The following is an 18347-nucleotide window of genomic DNA, read 5'->3' on the forward strand; positions in this document are numbered from 1 at the left end:
GTCTGAGCTCTCTGCTCATGGCCTGAGTTCGATCTTGGTGGAAGCTGGGTTCAGGTAGCTGGCTCAAGGTTGACTCAGACTTCCATCCTTCCGAGGTAGGTAAAATGAGTACTCAGTTTGCTGGGGGGGGGGGGAGTGTAGATGACTGGGGAAGGCAATGGCAAACCACCCTGTGAAAAAGTCTGCCGTGAAAACATTGTGATGTGATGTCACCCCAGAGCTGGAAAACGACTGGTGCTTGCACAGGGGACTACCTTTACCTTTTTACCAAGGGTTGAGGGCTCCGTACTTAAAATAGCAAAAGAGGAGTTCAAGAGGAGTTCAAGGACATGTTGCAGAAATTGCGGGGGGGGGGGGACTACACTTTTGTTACTTTATCTGCATGTACTCTAACATCTGTCAGAGGAAAACACAAACACTAGAGTGGTCTTATAACTCCTGGGTAAAACCATTGGCACACATTCCTCTCCATTGCCACTACTGAAGGCTCTTGTTTTGGGTTGCCAACCTCATCTTTATACCTGTAGGAAGAATCCATTTAGACACAACTGTTTCCATCACAGGAGGCTGCTCGTTTTGGAAACTCCCAATACTTTGTGACTCCCATGGCAGCCATTTTGTGGTTGGCGTTATCCTCCTATCCTGTCAGCCATTTTATGGTGACATGAATTGTATACCTGCGTGTATGTGTGCGATGTTAAGTCACAGCTGAAGTTATCGCAGCCCTGTAAGGTTTTCAAGGCAAGAGACTTCAGCGTCAGTTTGCCATTGCCTGCTTGTGTGGCATGACGCTGGTATCACTTGGAGGTCTCCCATGTCCCATCCAAATACTAGCCACTTTCTATGTCCCATGTTCCATCCATGTCCAAATACTAACCATGTCCCATCCAAATCCTAGCTATGTTCCATCCAAATACTAGCCACCATCATTTTCAGAATTGCTTAAGTTCTGAAAGTGATGAGATCAGGCTATTCTGAGCTCTCAAGGTCAGGGCATGGCATGCATTACCTGTTCTTAAAATCCTCAGAGATCAATACAGTTAGGGATCCACAACCTATGCAGTTGAAAGGAATATACCTGCACCAGTGTTCAATGCAATAACCTCTTGGCATCATATAAAACCAGGGATTTTTCTGAGCAGGAACGCACAGGAACGCAGTTCCAGCTGGCTTGGTGCCAGGGAGTGTAGCCTAATGTGGAAATGAGTCCTGCTGAGCTTTTTCTACAAAACAATGGTGACATCAGGAGGTGTGGCCTAATATGCAAATGAGTCCCTGCTGGACTTTTTTCTACAAAAAAAAGCCCTGTATAAAACACCCTTCAGATAGTTTGGGGGTCAGCAAAACTAGACTTTGCTTTACAACACTATAATCTGATTTCTGGTTTCTCAAAGTATTTCATGTTAGTTTTCAAGATAGGTCCTTGCTGGGGGGGTTTTTTAATCATAATTTTGTTCTTGGTTATGAGATCTTCAAAGACTGCTCTGATCTTCCTTTTCCTTGTGCTTGCGAATTGCCAAACACCAGTGTCAGACTCTATAAACATGCTTAAATCTTTTCATCTATTTCTCCTTCACTTCGCACCAATGACTTCATTATGTCGGCGTGCTAAGTGAAGCGCCTCCACAGCTAATAGCAATGTCAGGTGTGCAGCAATGGGTTTGCTGTTGCTTCTAAGCTCCTTATCTTGTCTTTCTTCAAAAAGGAAACCAGTTGTCCTCCAAAAGGGTGGATATTTGAGGTGGGATGGGGGCAGTGATGGATTTTCTGCAAAACATGAATTAATGGGGTTAACGAGACTTCTGATCTCCTACAAACCATGGCTGTCATGTGTTTGCGATTCTGATTCCAAGTATTGTTTTTGGGATATCACAAGCATGTTCACAAACATTCCAACTAACAGAGGGGAAATCAATCATAAGTAAGTTCAAAATTGGCTGATGTTAGGCAACTGGAAAGTTGACTTGGCTAAATGAAAATGCCAGATATGAACTATTGCCACCATGGGTTTCTAGGAAGCATCTCACCACCACTGGAGCACCCAGTTCTGTAAGCAAGCACAGCCCTGACCATTTTTCCAGGTCACGAACCACATTTTCTCTGCAGAGTTGTTTATGTCCTACCTTTCTCAAGACTAGTGCTGGAGCAGCCCTTGGAGCTCTCTGGAGGCCAGTGCCCTTATAGCCAACCTTTACACTGAGCTAGCACTGGTCCTGATTAGGGATGGCCATGGAACACAAAAATGGTGGTTCGTTTCATTTTGTAGTTCATTGGCTTGCCTGATTTGGTGGTTCGTTTCATTTCATGTTCTTTGATTTTCTGAATGAATCACGGTTCATTGTTTTGCTTGGTTCGGGGCGGCATGGAACGCCCCCCGAGAGGGCTAGAAAGTGTCAGCGTGCTGCAACGTGCCTGGTGTGATGCTGTCATCTGGAAGAGATGTCATTGCGCTGGGCATGTTTTTGGGGTGATGTTTCTGGCATGATAACGTCACTTCCAGGTGATGTCATCATGTTGGGCAAGTTGTGGCACACAAGGAGGATCCCCCACCTATAACGACACAGATGAACTGCCCTCCAAAAAAGCCACTTTGTATTGTAAGTCGTGCATAGCGTGAGTACCAAAACCGATTCATGCTTTGATTCATGCCCATCCCTAGTCTTGATTGCTTCCAGGTCTACCATGAATCCATCAGCTGCTTTATACTGATCCGGATCGTCAGTCCATCAAAGTCAATATTGTCTACTCAGACTGGCAGTGGCTCAGGCTGAGGTCTTTCCCATCACATATGACTCATTCTTTTCAACTAGAGATGCCAAGGATTGAACTTGGGACCTTCTGCATGCCAAGCAGATGCTCTTCCACTGAGCCACAACCCCTCCCCATATATTTTCCTCACCATGCCTTGACTCAGTGAAATGCCCCAACAGACAACAAATTGAAACATGAGATACCCTGGTGCTGTTTCTGGGATTAAGGATCTGGGTGCTTCATAGCACTTGTCTAGTCAAAAATGAAACAGGGAATACTTGTCTGCACCCCAGTTGTCTCTCATCCCTGCAACGAAGATGCTACACACTAGAGATTGGATTTATTAGTTTATTAGTTTATTAGTTAGTAATTGTTGATCTGTGCTTTATTTTTTAATAACTCAGCTTAATAGTCAAGGCAACCTATCTTCTGAGTTGCATAGTGACATTATGGCAATCTAACCGAGAATGGAGCAGTATTTCTTCTACCAATGGTATGCCAAGAAAAGCAGTTCCTTCATCCTACTCTTCTCACTGTGCTGGTAACCATTAGAGTTTCCAATGGTGCAGTTCCAGCCCTATGAAGTTCCCCTCTCTCCAATCCCTCTGACCAGTCAGCCATGAGAAGCTGGTGTCCTAGGACACATGATGTCCTAGGGAGCTCACTGAAACCCATACCTTTAAGCCTATATGTATATATGTGTCCTCTAATCACAGGCAACTTATTGCTACCCCAGTAAGGGGATTTCAAGTGAGAAGCAGAAGTCATGCCCCACTGCCTTCCTCTGCAGAGTCTTCCTTTGTGGTTCCTCCATCCAAGTACTGACCCTGCTAAGCTTCCAAGATCTGATGAAGTCAGGTTATACCATACAATTCCACCCTGTAAGTATAGTCCCACACTATTCTGTGCTACCTGTGCTTAGAACCTAACCAGTCCTAAACACCAGGACTGTCGCATTCTAACCCCCACAATGTGAAACAGGTGAAGAAGAACCATTATCACAGCCAATTGGAAAAGGGTCCCCAAACTCCTACTTAAATCCAAAGGAACCAGCTAACCCCACATCCCTAGCGTAGAGACAATGGGCAGGTGACCAGCTCTGAATAGTGAATGCTGAGCATTGGGATGAGGCAAACTTCTTAAAGGATGATTGAAAGTGGTGTCTGATTGGTCAAGTGAACATCTTCTTGGTGAAGAGTGGGGTGGTGGGGCAAAGGCTGTCCTGGCTGCAAGGACACGCCAAAGTTTGCCACCCAACACCACCCCATGGCATATTGCTGAAGGCACTCCGCTGTCATCTCTATGTTTCAATCATATTATCTGCATGGGAAGTTTTGCCCAAGTTGACTTGTTGCCCCATATTCTTCTTTATTGTCCCCTATATGATACTATACCTCTTAGGTTTCAAGATCCTATTCTGTTCAATATGACAGGCCGCTCAGACGCTGTAAAGGTTTGCTGTCTTCTGAATGATTTGCCGTCTGAAATAACTGAAAAGGTTGCTTTATTCTTGAGTCTGGCAATCAAGGATCAATTGTACAATGTATAGCTGCATATGACTGTTTTTGTTAATTCTGTAGCTGTATATCTGTTTGTTTGTTTATAATCTGATATATGCCCAATAAAGGGTTGAGTTTCGTTGGTCAAGTTGCAGCCAACATGACCCCATAGGATTTTCTAGACGAGAGAATTTCGAGGTGGCTTGCCATTGCCTGCCTCTGTGCAGTGACCCTGGACTTGCTTGGTGGTCTCCCATCCAAATACTAACCAGGGCTGGCCCTGCTTAGCTTCCAAGATCTGACAACATCAGACCATGCAGCCTGGGTCATGTGGGTCAGGGCATACTCTGCAATAGCCGTTCATTTAAAAGCCAATGACGATGATGACGACAACGATGGTGGTGATGATGTTGATGATGGTGGTGGTGGTGGTGTTGATGGCTTTTTTTGTAGCAGGAACTCCTTGGCATATTAGGCCACACCTCCCTGATGTAACCAATCCTCCAAGAGCTTATAGTAGGCCCTGTAATAAGAGCCCTGTAAGCTCTTGGAGGATTGGCTACATCAGGTGGGTGTGACCTAATATGCAAAGGAGTTCCTGCTACAAAAAAAGCCCTGGAGACGATGATGGTGGTGGTGGTGGTTCTCTTAGTGCAAAACAGCTTAGGGAGACAGAATTATCCATCAACACCCTATCGCAGTTCAAAATCGACCTTAGAATTCAAAATGACAGGTAGCTCATGGCCTGGGACCTTCGTGAAGACTCATGTACATTTTTACACATGTGGGCTAGAGGCAAGATGCGTTTGTGGCTATTCGATGGAGCAATGAGATTTCTAAAGACTGTAGGTTGGGAACTGAACTCTGCCGAAACACAATCCCAGTAAGTTCCCTGAAAGCTGCAGGGGCGTTTACTGACTTCATCTCTTTGGCATCCGCAAGAAAAGTTTCATTATGCTTTGCTTTAAGCTGGGAGTTGGCAAGGGGTCTCAGCCCATTAATGTGGTTTCTTATTTACTATGGAACAGGGCTCAGAGGTCCCAGGCAGAACAGAAGTCAAGAAGGTAGTTGGTTCAGAGATGAGCTCTGCATGCAAGCAGAGTGTCTGCCCCAAGCTCCCAAAGTTTGTTTTGTGTTCTGAATTCAATTGCTTTCAATGTTCCTTAAAAAAAAAAAAATTACAAAAATCCTGAGGCTCTGGATGGGCTCATGCCATTTCGGTGCTCAAGGGATGAAGTGGGGCTGTCACGAGAAATTGCTGGGGCAGCTTATTATGGGAACACTCTCCCCTCAGCTCTTTGCCTGGATTAAATTTTGAGCGCCAGGCAAAAAGGGAGATTTCCCAAGGTTTTTGTTGTTGTTGTTCTGTTTCTCTCCCCCTCGCTGGCAGTCTTCAAGGAGCAGGTGGACAGACACTTGTCAGGGATGCTCTAGGCCAGGGGTGGCCAAACTGTGGCTCAGGAGACACGTGTGGCTCTTTCACACATATTTTGTGGCTCTTGAAGCCCCCCACTGTCCTGTTGGCTGGTTTGGAGAAGGCATTTCTCTCTTTAAAGCACTCTTCCAAGCCATGCCAGTCAGTGGCTTGGAGAATACATTTAAAGTTAACGTTGCTTTCTTTCCACCTCCCCCTCCATCCTCCCTCCCCCATCTATTTCCCTTCCTTCTTGTCTTACGACTCTCAAACATCTGGTGTTCATGTCTTGTGGCTCTCGAATGTCTGACATTTATTCTATGTGGCTCATGTTAAGCACGTTTGGCATCTGACATTTATTCTATGTGGCTCATGTTAAGCACGTTTGGCCACCCCTGCTCTAGGCTGATCCTACATTGAGCAGGAGGTTGGACTAGATGACCTGTATGGCCCCTTCCAACCCTGTGTTCTAGGATTAGGGGAGGGGTTATGGCTCAGTGGAAGAGCCTCTGCTTTGCATACAAAAGGTCCCAGGTTCAGTCCCTGCCATCTCCAGTGAAAAGGACCAGGCAATAGTTGATGTGGTCTCTTCCTGAGATCGTGGAGATCCATGAGGAGGGACCACAGCTCAGTGGTAGAGTATATGCTTGGTGTGCAGAAGGTCTGAGGTTCAGTCCCTGGCATCTCCAATTTAAATGGACCAGGCAGTAGGTGATGTGAAAGACCTCTGCCAGAGACCCTGGACAGCTGCTGTCCAACTGAGTAGACAATACTGACTTTGATGGACTAGTGGTCTGATCCAGAAGAAGAAGAATTGCAGATTTATACACTGCCCTTCTCTCTGAATTAGAGACTCAGAACAGTTTACAATCTCCTATATCTTCTTCCCCTACAACAGGCACCCTGTGAGGTTGGTGGGGCTGAGAGGGACAACCTCTGAGATAGCTATGGCTGACCCAAGGCCATTCCAGCAGGTGCAACTGGAGGAGTGGGGAAATCAAACCCGGTTCTCCCAGATAAAAGTCCACACTCTTAACCACTACACCAAACTGGCTCTCCCTGGCATCTCCAGTAAAATAAGGTAGTTTCATGTGATTCTCTCCTCACCTATGAATTGCTCCTGGGCTCTTTGTTATTTTACATTATGTGACCTGCCTCCTTTACCTGCTTTATGCTGTTTGGTGTTGCTGCATATAAAAATGTTCAATATTTATTTTGGGTGATGATGGTTGTGTATTTCTATTGCCCCAGCACCCTGGGATGATGACAAGGAAACCTAAATGGGTTCCAACCAGATTCATTAAAGACCTATCTGCAGGAATTTAATAATCCCAGAATTAACTTCTGTATGCAATCAGCGTAGGTTGATTCTAACAGGCTGCCTGCTTATGGGCCATGCTGGCTCCAAACTTGGCACAGCTAACCCTGACATGGCCTGTAGGGTAGCCAACCTCCAGGCGGAGCCTAGAATTCTTCTAGATTTACAATTGATCTCCAGACTACAGAGATCAATTCCCCTGGAGGAAATGGCAACCTTGGAGGGCAGTCTGAATGCACCACATCCCCATGCACCACATCTCTTCCCACCTCAAACGCCACCCGTCCCGAAGCTCTAGCCCCTGCAATTTCTTAGCTTGCGGCAAGGGGTGGCAACCATGGAAGACCTCACCAAAAATTTTGATACATATGACCAGGAATGGGCAAACTTGCTTAATGTAACAGCCACATAGAATAAATGTCAGATGTTTGAGAGCCACAAGACATTAATGTCAGATATTTGAGACCTGCAAGGAAGGCAGGCAAATAGATAAGGAGGGGGGGAAGGAGGAAGAGAGAGGTGGAAAGAAAGCAGCTTGCTTGGAGAAATGGTTTAGAGAGAGAAATTCTTTTTCCAAGTTGGTAGGGGGGGGGGCTTCGAAAGCCACGCAATATGTGTGAAAGTGCCACATGTGGTTCCCAAGCAGCAGTATAGCCACCCCTGCATATGACTGTATCAGCACTGCATGTTTGTAGAGTTTTATCAGTGTTCTTGAGTACATAGGAGGGAGGGAATGCACATCTACTGAAGGAACCAAAACCCAACACAAACTCTATATTGTTCCACCTTCAGGATTACTGTTAGGTGTTGTCCTAAGAAAGTCAGTTTGGTGTAGTGGTTAAGTGCATGGACTCTTATCTGGGAGAACCGGGTTTGATTCCCCACTCCTCCACTTGCACCTGCTGGAATGGCCTTGGGTCAGCCATAGCTCTGGCAGAAGTTGTCCTTGAAAGGGCAGCTGCTGTGAGAGCCCTCTCCAGCCCCACCCACCTCACAGAGTGTCTGTTGTGGGGGGAGAAGATAAAGGAGATTGTAAGCCACTCTGAGTCTCTGATTCAGAGAGAAGGGCAGGGTGTAAATCTGCAAGTCGTCGTCTTCTTCTTCTAATGAAGCTTAAATTCAGGAATAACTGAATGAATGCAAAGCATGGTGAGCATCAGGAACACACCAGTAGCCAGTTTGGTAAGAATACTGGACTAGGGCCTTTGGCAGCCAGGTTTGAATCCCAGCTCTGCCACAGAAGCTTACTGTGTGATCTTGGGTCACTCTCAGCCTAACCTACCTTGCAGGGTTGTTGTGCAGATAGAATGGAGGAGAGGAGAATGTTGTTAGCCACTTTGGGTCCAGACTAGGGAGAAAGGCAGGGCACAAATGAAACAAACAAAACAAAACACCATCAAGAATACCTTAGATCTCTCTCTCTTTGTCCTCCATATATTTACATAGGAAGCAAATTGAATGAACCAAGAATTCCCAAAGTTAGAATGGTTTCTGGGGGAGGATGATTCTCATAAATGCAATGGCTGGAATATCTTCCGCCCCAACTACAGCAATTAAGTATCAGTGGCTGCCCAGGTGGAGAAGCTGGTTCATGATGGCATCACTGGTGCCAATGTGACCTGTTCTCTAGCTGGCAAGGAGGGCAGCCCTAGCCCACCCCGCCAGTCATAGGCGAGCAGGCAGGCAGGCAGGCAGGCAGACAAAACTAAGCAGGGCAGTCAGCAAGACAACAACTGGAATGGGGGGTCCTGCCAACTTCTAAACTAGACCCTTTGGCCATTCCCTTAATATCAGTTTGATCCGCAGTAAGCACCAAAGGATGTCATTTTCTCCTCCCTGCCATGAAATGCTCAAACCGCCTGTTTCCACAGATCATACCTATCTTAAAGGAGCATGACATTTTCACCTGGCAACCCTAGAAACCTGGGGATCTTAAAAAAAAAAAAAAAAAAAAGACAGGACCTAACAGAGAAAGAGACGTTAGCGGAAAAAACAAAACTAAAACCAAAACTTATTCAGCCTGTAGCACAAGAAGGCTGATAGGAGCTATTGAACCAGCAAAGGATGGGGGTTCATCAGAAAAGATTATATAATTGCCTGAGAGCCCCACCCCTTCCTGTACCCAGGTCCAGGTTCCTGATCCTGCCAAGATCTAGACTTTGGGCCTTGATCCTGCCAAGATCCAAAGAGTCACCCCTCCCTCCTGAGAGCCTGGAATGTGGGAGGCCCAGAGCTGCCAAGGATGCATTTCTCCTCCTGGTTTGGGCTTTGACTCTGGCGGCCCTCCTACTTATTTGGTCCTGTGGAAAATTCTGGATGTGCTGGAGGTTGGGTTGCCAATCCCCAGTTGGGGGCAAGCGATCCCCTGGTTTAGAGGCCTTCCCCCCACCTCATGGTTATCAGAAATTGGAGGGAGGGGAGGGGAAACGTCTGCTGGGCACTCCAATATACCCTATGGAGATCAATTCCCATGGGGTATAATGGCGAATTGATCTGTGGGTATCTGGGACTCTAGGGGGGCTGCTTTTTGAGGCAGAGGCACCAAATTTTCAGCATAACATCCAGGGCTTCTCCTCAAAACACCCCACAAGTTTAAAAAAGATTGGACCAGGGGATCCAATTCTATGAGCTCCAGAAGAAGGTGCCCCTATCTTTCATTATTTGCAAAAGGAGGGAAGGCATTTAAAAGGTGTGTGTGGTCCCTTTAAATGTGATGGCCAGAACTCCCTTTGGAGTTCCATCAGGCTTGCCACAACTTTGCTCCTGTCTCTACCCCCAAAGTCTCCTGTCTCCACCCCCAAAGGGCCCAGATATTTCTTGAGTCAGACCTGGCAAGTTGCAACCCTAGCTGGAGGTGGACAAGTCCACTCAGGGATTTCCTGATCTTCATGTTCCAAGGGAACTGGAATGGGAGCCTGCTGTTGGAGAGAAGACTCTGTGTGTGTGTGTGTCTTCCACGGGAGTTTTCAATGTACACACAGCCTTAGACATAGCAGAGAGGCAACATGGGATGGAGAAAGTAGAGAAAGAAGTACTTTTCTCCTTTTCTCACAATACAAGAATTCGTGGGTATTCGATGAAATTGCTGAACAGACAGGTTAAAACGGATAAAAGGAAGTACTTCTTCACCCAAAGGGTGATTAACATGTGGAATTCACTGCCACAGGAGGTGGTGGCGGCCACAAGTATAGCCACCTTCAAGAGGGGTTTAGATAAAAATATGGAGCACAGGTCCATCAGTGGCTATTAGCCACAGTGTGTGTGTATATATAAATTTTTTTGCCACTGTGTGACACAGAGTGTTGGACTGGATGGGCCATTGGCCTGATCCAACATGGCTTCTCTTATGTTCTTAACATCTTCTGAGGCAACATCTCCCAGGTGCAGGCTGTGCTAGGGCAGCTCTTGACTCAGATGGAGGTATAGAAAATATTTGGGGCAAATAAGTGAAGTGCAAAGCTCCTGCCTTGCTACTAGGTCTTTCACAGAAACTCAAAGGAAGCCCAGACTCAAGAGGAAACATTTCAAAAGAAGAAATATCATTACTGGAATAAAAAAGACAGAACTCTCAAGATGGAACTCTCAAAACTATATTCTGTACTTCTTGGACACAGAACTACATCATCATGATTCAGATGTTTTATATGAGATCATGAATCAAACAAAAGTTCAAACTAGTCTGGGGTAGTCAAACTTGCTTAAAGTAAGAGCCACATAGAATAAACATCAGATGTTTAAGAGCTGCAGGCAGGCAGGAAGGAAGACAAATAGATGGGGAGGGAGAAGAGAGAGGTGGAAAGAAAGCAACTTTAAATGTATTCTGCAAGCCATTAACCCTCCTCTGTTATTAGGCCTCAGCTGTAGCTCAGAGGAAGAACCTCTCCTTTGCATGCAGAATTCAATCCCCAGTTTTCTCCAGTTAAAAGAACCAGGCAGTAGGTGATGTGAAAAGCTTCCACTTGGGAACTCGGACAGGTGCTGTCAGTCTGAGTAGACCATGCTGACTTTGATAGACTGATGGTCTGATTCAGAATAAGGAAGCTTCTGGTGTGGAATTCAAAGGTACACTGTCTTTGAACATGGAGGTTCCATTTAGATATCATGTCTGTTGGCCATAGAAGGACCTGACCTTCATAATTTGTCAAGTTTCCCTGGGTGTGTAAAGTGTGATCAAGTCATAGCTGACTTATGGCAACCTTGTAGGGTTTTCAAGACAAGAGACATTCAGAGGTGGTTTACCATTGCCTGCCTCTGCGTAGCAAGTCTGGACTTCCTGGGTGGTCTCCCATCCAAATAACTACAATGCTTCTGAGATCTGACAAGATTGGGCCAGCCTGGGCCATCCAGGTCAGGACAAAAACATCTTAATGCAATGGCTGTCATCAGGACTTTTTTTTTTGTAGCAGAAACTCCTTTGCATATTGAGCCACACACCCCTGATGTAGCCAATCCTTCAAGAGCTTACAGGGCTCTTCTTACAGGGTCTACTGTAAGCTCTTGGGGGATTGGCTACATCAGGGGTGTTTGGCCAAATATGCAAATGGCCTGATGACAGCCATTTCATTAATGTGTTTTGTACTGGCTTTCAACACAGCTGGTGGCAGTGAATTCCATAGGTTAATTATGTAGCATCACTAGGTTTGTAACCTGTTTTTAGTAATTGGTTTTAAAGATTATCGTATGTTTGTTATTGTTGTACATTGCCTAGAGCCGGGCTTCGACCGGGATAATAACATTATTATTAAACAATAAATTAATAATAATGTGATAAAACTTTTTTATGTCTTGTCTTGAAGTTATTGTACATCAGTTTCACAGGGTGGACTTACATTCTAGTATTATGAGATGGGGGAATGTTAATCTTGCATGATCATATGGATCCCCCTTTAGCTCTCTTTTTGTCCTCCTACACTCAAGAGGAACTGGATGTTTTATCCTTGCAATATGGAGCTGTTCTGTAAGATCCTTGAAATTCCACATATTGCATTCCAAATTCCGACACTGATGATTTCCGCTTGCCAATCTGCTTTTCAAGACATGTTTTATCTCTCTCCCCTCCACTCCCAAGCAAGGAATTTATCAATAGCTAAAACACGTTAATTTTGCAACCGCTAAGTGGAGGAAGATGTATTCCGCTCACACAGGCCACTTCAGTCTCCGGTTCCTTTTTTTTAATCTTCCTGACAGAGGAGAACAAATTTAACAACTAGATGCCATTTCTGTTTCCAACATGTGGAATAATTAAATTTGCATCTCACTCTGCTGCGGGACTGGGTGTTTGAAGAGAAATGTATCAATTGGACATGAACGCAGTGCATTTTGCTCAGCAAATAAGGTAATCCTGGTAGGGAGGAGGAGGGAAACCCCAAAGCATAACATTGCTAATCCTGGAGATAATTATGGCATCCGCAGCCAATGCTCAACATTCTTTTTTTTTTGGTGCTGAAATCATATCTGCTCAGGGTCGATGAAGAAGTGCCAAATTGCAGATGAATGGATTCTCTCCCCCTTCCAATCCAGTTCTTTTACTGTAACCAAGTTCTCTGCCTACTGCATTCCATTCCTCCTCCGTTCTGGTTTAAGTAGCAGATCTGCCTTAAAAATTAATTGTGCACACAGGGTTTTTTTTTTTAGCAGGAACTCCTTTGCATATTAAGCCACACACTCCTGATGTAGCCAGTCCTCCAAGAGCTTACAGGACTCTTAGTACAGGGCTTATTGTAAGCTCCTAGAGGATTGGCTACATCAGGGGTGTGTGGCCTAATATGCAAAGGAGTTCCTGCTACAAAAAAAGCCTTGATTGTGCATTTGGAGCACCATGCGATTTGCCAGAGGGTTCCGTTCATGTGCTCCCCACCCATGATCAACTTATATACATCTATCTACACAAAATATTTTTTTAAAAATTCTGCTGTTCCTCCAAGTAGGAAAGATGGCCTTCTCCAGCTCTGCCTCACAACAACCCTGTGAAGTAGATTAGGTTGAAAGGCTGCGACTGGCTCAAGGTCACTCCATAAGCTCCACGACACAGGGAGGATTTGAATTAGGGTCTCCCAAGTTCTAGTATTCCTCATTATGTTGCATCATGCTGGCTTCTGAGCATATAAGTACACATTAATAAAACATTACAACAATGAATGAGATAGGGCTGCCAGATATGGTTTGACAACTGTGAGGGGTAGGGTGAGTTACTGGCAATGGGGGGATGCCTAGGCCTTTGTTGCCTGCCAAGGGGCAATGTCAATTCTGGCATGCGCCAGAAGTGACCTTATTGAGTCAGCAACACAGGACGCTCTGGTATCTGGGAAAACACTGTGCAGCAGAACCCATTTTACCATAGAGTTTTTGCCCAAATACCAGAGTGCCCCACACTGTAGGTGATGCAATGACATCAGTTCAGTGCATGCCACAAGTGACATCACTGTATCACCAGTAATAGCAGCCTAGGCTTCCCCCCACTGCCAGTAAGACCTCCTGCCAGCTAGCTGATTGGCAGTGGAGAGTCTCCTGGCTCCACCCCCAAAGTCCCCAGGTATTTCTTGAATTTGACCTGATGACCCTAACTCTCCATGAAGGAACCACCTTAAAAATGCAGGTAACAAATTCAACTTAATTTGGGGATATAGGTTTGAATTCATCCCAGGGTCCTTAAAATGCACCATATTAGGGTAATAACAAACTTTACCAGAGCATTGTTATCTTTTTTTTTTTTTAAGGTAGTTCCTTCTGTTTGCCGGCACACCAACACCTTCATAGGCAGAGGCCCTTTTTTGGAACTTGGTCTAATGAGATTGCCTCCTCCTGGACTAGTGAGTCATGATTGAAATTGTGAGAAAAGCATGACAAAGCTCCATAGGTTTAAATTAGATCCGGCTACCTAAGAATTAGGTTCAAATGTTCAGCAATGTATTGGAAGGTGTGTGTGTGTGTGTGTTTTTATGTACTGCACCTTTCTCACCATCCCCCAGAACGTTCTCTTCCTTGCACTTTCCTCTTCCCTTTTTTCCTTTCATATCTGAGTAGAATTTAATGAAGTGACATTAAAAAAAAATGTTTCCATTCCATAAGACGCAATCCATCAATGCATGCTTCTTATACATTGTGCCGAAATGAATCCATTTTGGCAGAAGAAGCAGATAAATCAATTTAAGTGGAAGTTTTTTTGACAGTTTAATTCAAATTAAGCCCACTTTGTTCAATTAGAGGGAAGATGGAGTTGGTGGACGGGGGGAAACAAAACAGGTAGTGGAGGGGGGGGGGATGGGACTTGGAAGCATGACTCAGTAGAACCTGAATCATGCCATTTCCATGGGACAGACCCACGTGCAGCAGAGACAGAGACAGAGAGAGATTTCAAACATGAGCATAATAATGCACTGCTAATTTATATACTACCAGTGAAAGGTGAATGGCTTGATCTGAAAGTGGCTTTTTATTTTATGTAGTGCTCTTGGGTGGTTTTCAACGGGGTTGAAATGCTGCTATAAATATGCAGCAGTTGGAATTAGGCAAAAAAGGGGAAGTTACCTGTTAAAAATTATCTTCTGACCCCCACTAATGAAGTATCTTTTAAAAACACAAATTGTCATTCCTTCCCATGGGGTACTTTTGTAAATCAGACAACCTGGCCACATGTAGCTATGAGCAAACGTTCCCTGTTTTGTTGCTTTTTAGGTTTATTCCACATTTTGTCAATGTTTTGGGTCTGGGGGCTGCCAGTCTCCAGGTGGTGCCTGGAGTACTCCCCAAAGCACAAGGGATCTGCAGACTTCAGGGATCAGTTCCCCATGGTAGCTTCCAAGGACAAACTCTATGCTCTAATATAGATTCTAGTGAAATTCCTTTCCAAATCCCCCCTTCATAGGCACACCACCCCCAGATCTCCAGGAATTTCCCAGAATGGAAATGGCAACCCTATTTGGGTTTCTGCTTTTATAAATTTGGTTGTACGGTGTACACAGTTGCACCATTATTATATGTAGTTTATATGGGATTTATATGCACAATGTATAATGAAAGTCAGTGAGTTGCAGTGGTTAGAGCAGAGGCGGCCAAACTGTGACTTGGGAGCCATCTGTGTGTGTGTGTGTGTGTGTGTGTGTTAGAGGGCCACAGGCAGCCCCAGGAGTACAGGGTGCCAGGCAGAGAGGGAGCCAAACCCATGTTCCTCCTAAGGACATATACGAAGCTGCCTTAGTAGTCAGTCCTACTATCAGGGCTCTTGTTGAGCAGGACCGCACAGGAACACAGTTCCAGCTGGCTTGGCATCAGAGTGTGTGGCTTAATTTGCAGATAAGTTCTTGTCAGGCCTTTCCCACAAAAAGTCCTGTGTGAAGCAATAGTGACATCAAGGGGTGTGGCCTAATATGCAAATGAGTTCCTGCTGGGCTTTTTCTACCCCTCCCAAAAAGCTTTGCCTACTATGATCAGTGAGACTGACTCCTAGGCAGGGCTTTTTTTGAGCGGGAACACAGGTGCTCCTTCCATGCTTTCCAGCAGGAACTCATTGGCCTAACTGGCCCAGTGCCTACTTGGCCTAATTGTTATCCGGCTCTGGATGAGTTAAGTGACCCGGAGGAAATACAACTCCTGTAAGGCCTTCTGGAAACTCAAATGCATGAAGCAACCACAACTATCACATGGGCTTAACACAAAACTGCCTGCCTTCCTCAATCTCCACTCCCAAGACTCCAGGGATTTCCCTGTCAGGAGATGGCAACCGTACATGTCACATACATTCAGAGCACTGGGGGTCTTTTTCTAAATTGCAGACCCAGCTTTACATGGAAGCAGTGCAGCCCTATTTGCCTGGCTGTAATGAATACACTCCTTTCAGAGGCCAAGTCATTCTGTATTGCTGGGATGAGGAGCAGAAGTCTTGTCGTGCCATTATATTGCTATTGAGTGCTCGCAGGCAGGTCTTCAAGGTCTGCCGGCACCAGGGCGACATATCTGAAAATGATTAAGTTACTCTAGTAATTATTAAATTGGATAGCACTCAGATCTGTTCTGCTCTATATTACACACAATGACTCACCGTTTATAGCATCATAAATCCATTGGGAAGAGGTGTAGAGACTCCCTGTAGGGGACAGACTGTGACCATTTGGATTAGGAGCCAAAACGTAGCTGGCTCCTGGCTTCTGGAAGCAGGGAGAGGGTGACAGGAAAGAAAATGAGTGACTCTTGTTGATGGTGGCCAAAGTCTACCCCCCACCCCACCCAATGCAGCACTTCAGGTTAGGGCTGCCAAACCCCCAGGCTCGGAGGGGATTCTCCCACCCTGGAGGTTCCCAACCTACCGGCCCATATTGGGCTGGCAGGGGGAACCTCCCCCAACATCGGTGGCACAATGACGTCACCCAGAAGTGATGTCATTGCGCCGGCCACATGCCAGCCTCTCTAGGCATTTCCAGGAAAACTTTATGATTTCCCCCAGACACTCTAGCAATTTGGGAGGGAAAACTCTGTGTTTTCCCCTCCCGAGTGATGTCACTTCCGGGTGATGTCATTGTGCCACGCATGCATTGCACGTGTGAAAAATCCCCCCACCAGAGGCCGCGGGGGACTTGACAACCCTACTTCAGGTGGATGAAGGCAGCAACAAAGCCGGTAAATGTACCTTTGGGGCAGAATGAGATTTGGCAAGGAGAAAGAAAATGGCTTCCATGCAGAGGCCTCAGCAGGGTACAAAGCCGTAGAGTCCACCCTTCCAAGCAGTCATTTTCTCCAGAGGAACTGATCTCTGCCAGCTGGAGATCAGCTGTAAGTGTGGGAGATCTCCAGGCCCCACCTGGAGGCCTGCAACCCTCTCAGCAAACCAAGAATGGTGCATATAAGTGCATGTGTGTATTTCTTGGCCTGGTTCATCCATCCTTTTACACGGCTCCTACTCAGGGCCTGCGTACCTCTCCTGCAAGTGTTCACACAAGAAACGTGATGCATATTGGTTGTCCATGAGAGGCAAAAGCCGTATGAAACCTTATTGGTGTTTGGTTTCCAATGTCAGGGCTTTTTGTTGTAGAAAAAGCCCATCAGGAACTCATTTGCATATTAGGCCACAACTCCTGACACCAAGCCAGCTGGAACTGCATTCTGGTGCATTCCTGCTAAAAAAAAAAAAAAGCCCTGTCTGATGCCATCACATAGCCAGATTTCATTGGCTATATGATGTCATTGGTGCAGCCCAATCCAAGGGAGAACAATGCTTGCTGCCTTCGGACTGCCATCTTGTCACCAACTAGCAGTACTCACTCAGTGTCTTGCAGAAAGCTGCATTTGCTACCATAAACCAAAAGGGCCATGTGCTGACTCAGATGCCCCAGGCTAACCCATTCTCATCAGATTTTGGAAACTAAGCAGTCTGCTGAAACATGGGGCAGATGCCACATCAGACAATGGGGCTCAAAAAAGTCACAGGTGGCAGGCCAAAGAGCCACACATGGATCCTGAGCCAATGAGTAAGTATCATGACTGGGGAAGAAATGCAGAGGGAGGGGAGAATGGTGCCATGATGCAATGGAGATCCAGTTTCTGCCACTGGTAAGTGGGAGGTCAACATTGCCCTCCGTTTACAGAGCACCTTGAAAAATCATCCCAATGTTTCACCCTGTGAACAAGACCTGGTTTCAATATGGCAGGGGTGGCCAAGGGTAGCTCTCCAGATGTTTTTTGCCTACAACTCTCATCAGCCGCAGCCAGCATGGCCAATGGCTGGGGCTGATGGGAGTTGTAGGCAAAAAAATCTGGAGAGCTACCATTGGCCACCCCTGCAATATGGTACAGAAGAGGGGGAAGCACTTACCATGGAGTCTTCCACATGCCTGGAATCTCATTTCAACTACAAAACTATGGATGCAATTAGGGCTGCCAAGTTCCTGAGGTGGGCCGCCGGGGAGGGGGGGATTCTCCCCCGATGTCGCCGGCACAATGCTGCTCTAGGGACTTGCGGAAAAACTCTATGGTTTTCCCAGACGCTCTAGCAACTTGGGAGGGCAAACTCTACGGTACCTGTTGTACCATAGAATTTTCCCTCACGAACAGTCCCCTGCCAGAGGATGCAGGGAACTTGGCAACCCTAGATACAATATTAACATGCTGGGGCTACCTAATGCAATGGTTAAAGGAGAGAGGCCATGACTCAGTGGTAGAGCACCTGCTGGGCTTACAGAAGGTTCCAGTTTCAATCCCTGACATCTCCAGTTAAAAGAAACAAGGAGGAGATGAGGAGAAAGACCTCCACCTGAGACAACACTAACCTTGATGGACCCAGGGAGTCTGATTCTGTATGAGGAGGCTTCATTTGTTCTCCAGCATGCTAACATTGTACAAGAAGCAGCAGAGACCATCTGTTGCATAGGGCTCA

This window comes from Heteronotia binoei, chromosome 12 (genome assembly GCF_032191835.1).
Source record: "Heteronotia binoei isolate CCM8104 ecotype False Entrance Well chromosome 12, APGP_CSIRO_Hbin_v1, whole genome shotgun sequence".
Taxonomy (NCBI): Eukaryota; Metazoa; Chordata; class Lepidosauria; order Squamata; family Gekkonidae; genus Heteronotia; species Heteronotia binoei.